Raw genomic sequence first — 6,000 nt, forward strand, 5'->3', positions numbered from 1 at the left:
GTACAGTAAGTGTAAATAAGTTGACAGAATCTAGCAAAATAAACAACATCTCGATCCTCTGTCATCCTATCCCCAATAAAACCAATTATTCCAGTTGCAAAATCAAAATGAGTTTGATGAATAATAGCATACCCTATGTGCTGACTCAGAATTGGGATAGCATCAAAATTTGAACATTTGTTCCCAAAAGCTTTGGTGATGCAATCAAAGAAGAAACTCCATTCTCTTCTGATATTAGCCCGTTTCAACTGTCCAAGTTTCGTCAGACTCTTTTCATATCCCAATTCAGCCATTAACTCCCGAAGGGCTGAGTCCTCTGGAATTGAGAAAGTACAATCTTCTGGAAGATGTAAAGCCCTGCGTACTGTACCGGGAGTGACTACAAAGGATGAATCACCCACTTGGAAGATAATACTGGGAGTTCCACATTGACCACCATCATCAAAAAGTCCAGTCCTCCAAAACCTCAGAACTTGTTGGCTTGAAAAGAATTCAGGCTGTGTTAATGCATACCCAACCTCACTATGTGCAAAAAGATCTTGCACAAAGTGCAATTCAGATGGAGCTTCAGTGTGATCAAGAACTGCAGCATAGTTGTAGGGAACAAACTTAGCTCCATCAATGATTAAATCCTTTGGTGCCATGTGAAAAAAAATGAGATTCAAGTATGCATGTTAGGTGTTTGAGATAATGTCTGTATGAAAAACCAACGTGAGAAATAAAGAGAAAGAGAGTAAAAGTAAGGAGAGAGATAAAATATAAAGAAAATAAAAGATTAAAGAAATCTTCTCTCTGTTGTACTTATACTCTGAACAAAAATGTTACCGTTGGACACCTGTCAGACATGCAGTAATAACGGACAGTTACTGGGCTCGAGAAAACAGGAATCATTACTTACCCATTTGCCTAGTTTCAAGGAAAAACCGTTCCATTTATCAAGAGAAACAGTTTTAATTCAAAATTTAAACCGTTATCACTGATTGAATTATTTTTCACTGCATCATTGATATTCTGAAAATACATCACATGAAAATGACCAAGATAAATTAGATAAGTAAGTGCTGAAAATGAATCAGAACTTAATATAAAACAAAATTTATATGGTCATCAGAATATCAATCAGGATTTATCAACACAAGATAAAATAACTCAGAGACAAAATCTTGAAGTAAAAAAACTTTCATTAATATATCAAGACAATACATTTATGAAATGGAAATTACATCAATACTTATACAAGATTTTCCCTAAGCTTCTAAACCTAACATCAACAGCCTTAGTCCTAGCTAAGAAGCCTGACAAAGCTGATGATGAAGAAAAACAGGAAGAAGACGAGATTAAGTCATCTTCTTCTTCCTACTCTCGACAAACAGAATGGCGAGTCGGATGATTCGCTCTTGCTGGCGGAGACGATGAAGATGAAGTTCTCTTCGAACGGCCACCAGATCACGTTTGATAACCTCTGGAAATTGAATCCAGAGATTGTGAGGAATGTTGGTGATAGGGTATGGAGTTGGAATTCCATTCAAAAAGACATGAACAGTCTCATCACCATAATTGTAGAACCAGCCAAATTCAGCCATTTGTGATGATAAGTGAAAAACGAGAGTGAGTTTGTGATAAAAGTGTGATGGGAAGGCTGATGTGAAGTGGTTGCTTATATAGGCAAGAGAATGCCAGGAGACGCAAAGAAATTGAATGCTGACAGGTAGAATTAATTCTACCTCATCTCCCTAGACTTTGAAAAAGAATAACATTCATTAGAAAGAGGAATCATGGTTTAAAACGCACAAGAAACAAGAAACAGTGGACTGTTCAAGTACGAATACCATTAATCCTAATCATAGTGACTATTAATCTTCCACTTCAACATATTCTAGTTCGAACTGAGACTGTTATCAAATTTTATTCACAGATAAGCCAAGTAAAGGATTAGACTGAGAAATCAGAACTTAAAAGTCATCAGAACATAATTTCTTAACTTGAAAAAAAAAAGGAATGCCCATCTTAGTAAATCCTCATACAAGTTCTGAGTTATAGACTTCAGAACTTAATCATCAGAACGTGTAACTAGAACTTGTCCTCAGAATTTGTGCAATAATGACACAATGACTGTTTATCTAAAATAATATAGACCACCACAGAAATTTTCATCATTCAGATGGAGTGATTAGTGTGTGCATTAAGCTAAATAACAGACAAAGAGTAAAGTCTGATTCACTTCAGTACATCTTAGAAATAAGGCATAACTAAAATTTTGCTAAAGAGCTGTCATTGTCCTGAAACCTACTGATGAATGAGTTCATGCTTGAGTCCACCTCAACTATTTTGTGCTAATTTTATGCATCTTTTGAAATTCTATTTTACAGTGGCTTCTCAGTGTAAGTGAGTCACGACTGTTTATCAAAATTTATGCTATTATCAGAGTATTTCTCCAGTAATCATAGAGTGTGAAAAGTCACCAAGAAAATATTTTGCTTTTCTAATGCATATCTACTTAATACCAGCAATGCACTTGGGTCGTCCCTTCCATATTTTTACTCTAGATCTCAAAGGAGTACCTGATTTTATTCTTTGATCTTTTTGCTTTTTCTTTTGATAAGTGAGGTTTATCAGCACTTAGTACATTCAGCAGTTTTACTAGTATCAGAACTTAACAGATGAGTAGCATTATTCTAATTTGTGACTTAGTAATAAGATATACAAAGTAAACTTAACTAAGCTCAATTATCAGAATTTGCTAGTGTCATAGGGTTTCCACTGAAATAATTACTTCTTACATGGAATCATTTGTTTATTGAAGACTACTAGGTCAGTATCTAGCACAGTTATCCTCATAGGATTGAATAGGTACTTGAACAGACATATCACTTATCAGAGTTTAGAAACATATATCAGACAACAGTCAGTACTTAAAGACATTTATCAATTAAGCACAGAATACACAATGAGATTAATTCTGTAAATACTGAGCAGAAAGTCTGATAACACAGAATAAGACTAAGCAGATTTAGAGAAAGAACCTGAAACCATTCCAAGTTCATTTACCAATCTTGTAAAAGTAGCATCACACAGTGGTTTTGTGAAGATATCTGCTAGTTGTTGATCTGTGGGAACAAAATGCAATTCCACTGTACCTTCATCCACATGTTCCCTGATGAAGTGGTACCTGATGCTGATGTGCTTTGTCATAGAGTGTTGAACTGGATTACCTGTCATAGCAATAGCATTTTGATTATCACAGTAAATAGGGATTTTGAAATATGTTAACCCATAATCCAGTAACTGATTCTTCATCCAAAGAATCTGTGCAAAACAGCTTCCTGCAGCAATATACTCTGCTTCTGCAGTTGATGTGGAAATTGACTTTTGTTTCTTGCTGTACCAAGAAACCAATCTGCCTCCAAGAAATTGGCAGCTTCCACTTGTGCTTTTCCTGTCAATTTTGCAACCTGCAAAATCTGCATCTAAGTAACCTATTAGTTTAAAATCTGATTCTCTAGGATACCATAATCCCAGAGCAGCTGTTCCTTTAAGATACTTAAAGATTCTTTTTACAGCTGTTAAGTGAGGTTCTCTTGGATCTGCTTGAAATATTGCACAAAGATAGGTAGCATACATGATATCAGGTCTACTAGCAGTTAGATAGAGTAGAGAGCCAATCATACCTTTGTAGTCAGTAATATCTACTGATTTACCGGTATCCTTATCCAGTTTTGTCGCAGTGGCCATTGGAGTGGATGCACTTGAACAATCTTGCATTCCAAATTTCTTCAGCAAGTTTCTGGTGTACTTGGTTTGACAAATAAAAGTGCCTTCCTCATTCTGCTTAACTTGAAAGCCCAGAAAATAGCTAAGTTCCCCCATCATATTCATCTGATATCTTGACTGCATTAGTTTGGCAAACTTTTTGCAAAGTTTGTCATTTGTAGATCCAAAAATGATATCATCAACATAAATCTGGACCAGAGGTAAGTCCTTTCCATGGTTGAGGTAGAACAGTGTTTTGTCTATTGTCCCTCTGTTGAATCCACTTTCCAGAAGAAACTGAGCTAAAGTCTCATACCATGCTCTAGGAGCTTGCTTAAGTCCATAAAGTGCTTTATCAAGCCTGTAGACATAATCTGGATGTTTGGTATCTACAAAACCTGGAGGTTGTTCAACATATACCTCCTCCTCCAATTCTCCATTGAGAAAAGCACTTTTCACATCCATTTGAAAGACAGTAAACTTTTTGTGAGCAGCATAAGCCAAGAATATCCTTATGGCTTCTAACCTAGCAACTGGTGCAAATGTTTCATCATAATCAATTCCCTCCTGTTGAGAATATCCTTTTGCAACCATTCTTGCCTTATTCCTTGTAATTATGCCATCACTGTCAGTTTTGTTTCTGAATACCCACTTTGTACCAACAACAGATCTATTCTTTGGTCTTGGCACTAGGGTCCAGACTTTATTTCTTTCAAATTCATTCAACTCTTCCTGCATTGCTTGTACCCAATCAGCATCTTGAAGAGCTTCTTCCACTTTCTTTGGCTCAGTCTGAGAGAGAAAAGAATTGTAAAGACATTCATTTGAAGTACCTGTTCTAGTTCTGACACCTGCATCAGGATTTCCAATTATCAAATCAGGTGTATGTGATTGTGTCCACTTCCTTGCAGATGGAAGGTTTTCTCTAGAACTGGATGCTCCCCCATGATCCATGCTATTTTCATTTTCATTTTCTGATGCTCCCCCTGAAACTATGCTCTCTGAGTTGGATTCTTCAGTATTTAGATTTTCAGCACTATCAGAACTTGGCTTATCAGAACTTGACGAATCAGAACTTGAAGAGCCAGATGCATGTTCTGATGTTTCTTGAGATGTGGTAGGATCTTGAGTATGCTCCCCCTGCATAGGTGCATCTTCCTTTGACGTAGTCTCCACAGTTTCAATAACATCAGAGTTTAATCCATCAGAGTTTACAGTATCAGGACTTAGACTATCAGGATTTTCTGTATCAGAATTTGAGTCTTTATTTTCAAATCTCAGCTGATCATGGTCAATGAAATCTTCAAGACCGGTAATCTTTTTATCATCAAAAGAGACATTGATAGATTCCATGACCACTTTTGTTCTCAAATTATAGACTCTAAAGGCTTTTGTGGAAAGTGGATATCCAACAAAGATTCCTTCATCAGCTTTTAGATCAAACTTTGATAGCTGTTCAGGATGAGTCTTGAGAACAAAACACTTGCATCCAAATACATGAAAATATTTCAGATTTGGCTTCTTTTTCTTCACCATCTCATATGGTGTTTTTCCGTGCTTGTTAATGAGTGTTGCATTTTGAGTAAAACAAGCAGTCTGCACAGCTTCAGCCCAGAAATAGGTTGGAAGCTTTGTTTCTTCAAGCATTGTACGTGCAGCTTCAATGAGAGTTCTATTCTTCCTTTCAACAACTCCATTTTGCTGTGGAGTTCCGGGAGCAGAAAATTCCTGCTTTATTCCATGGTTTTTGCAGAACTCTTCCATTATCAAATTCTTGAACTCAGTGCCATTATCACTCCTTAAAACTTTCACAGAATCTTTGACCATTTTATCCAGATGTTTGATATGATCAATCAAGGTTGATGCAGTTTCACTTTTTGTATGCAAGAAATACACCCATGTGTATCTGGTGAACTCATCCACTATGACCAACGCATACTTTTTCTTTGCAATAGACATGACATTTACTGGACCAAATAGATCAACATGTATTAGATGATAAGGCTCAAGAATTGATGATTCAGTCTTGCTCTTGAATGAAGATTTTCTTTGTTTGGCTTTCTGACATGAATCACAAAGACCATCAGGAGCAAATACTGTGTTTGGCAATCCTCTCACAAGATCTTTCTTGACCAGTTCATTTATATTGTTGAAATTTAAATGAGAGAGTTTTTTATGCCAATTCCCGCTTTCTTCAATTGATGTTCTACTCATCAGACAGATTGCAGAACCATCAGTACTTGTTAAAAG

This window comes from Apium graveolens, chromosome 6 (genome assembly GCF_009905375.1).
Source record: "Apium graveolens cultivar Ventura chromosome 6, ASM990537v1, whole genome shotgun sequence".
Classification (NCBI taxonomy): Eukaryota; Viridiplantae; Streptophyta; class Magnoliopsida; order Apiales; family Apiaceae; genus Apium; species Apium graveolens.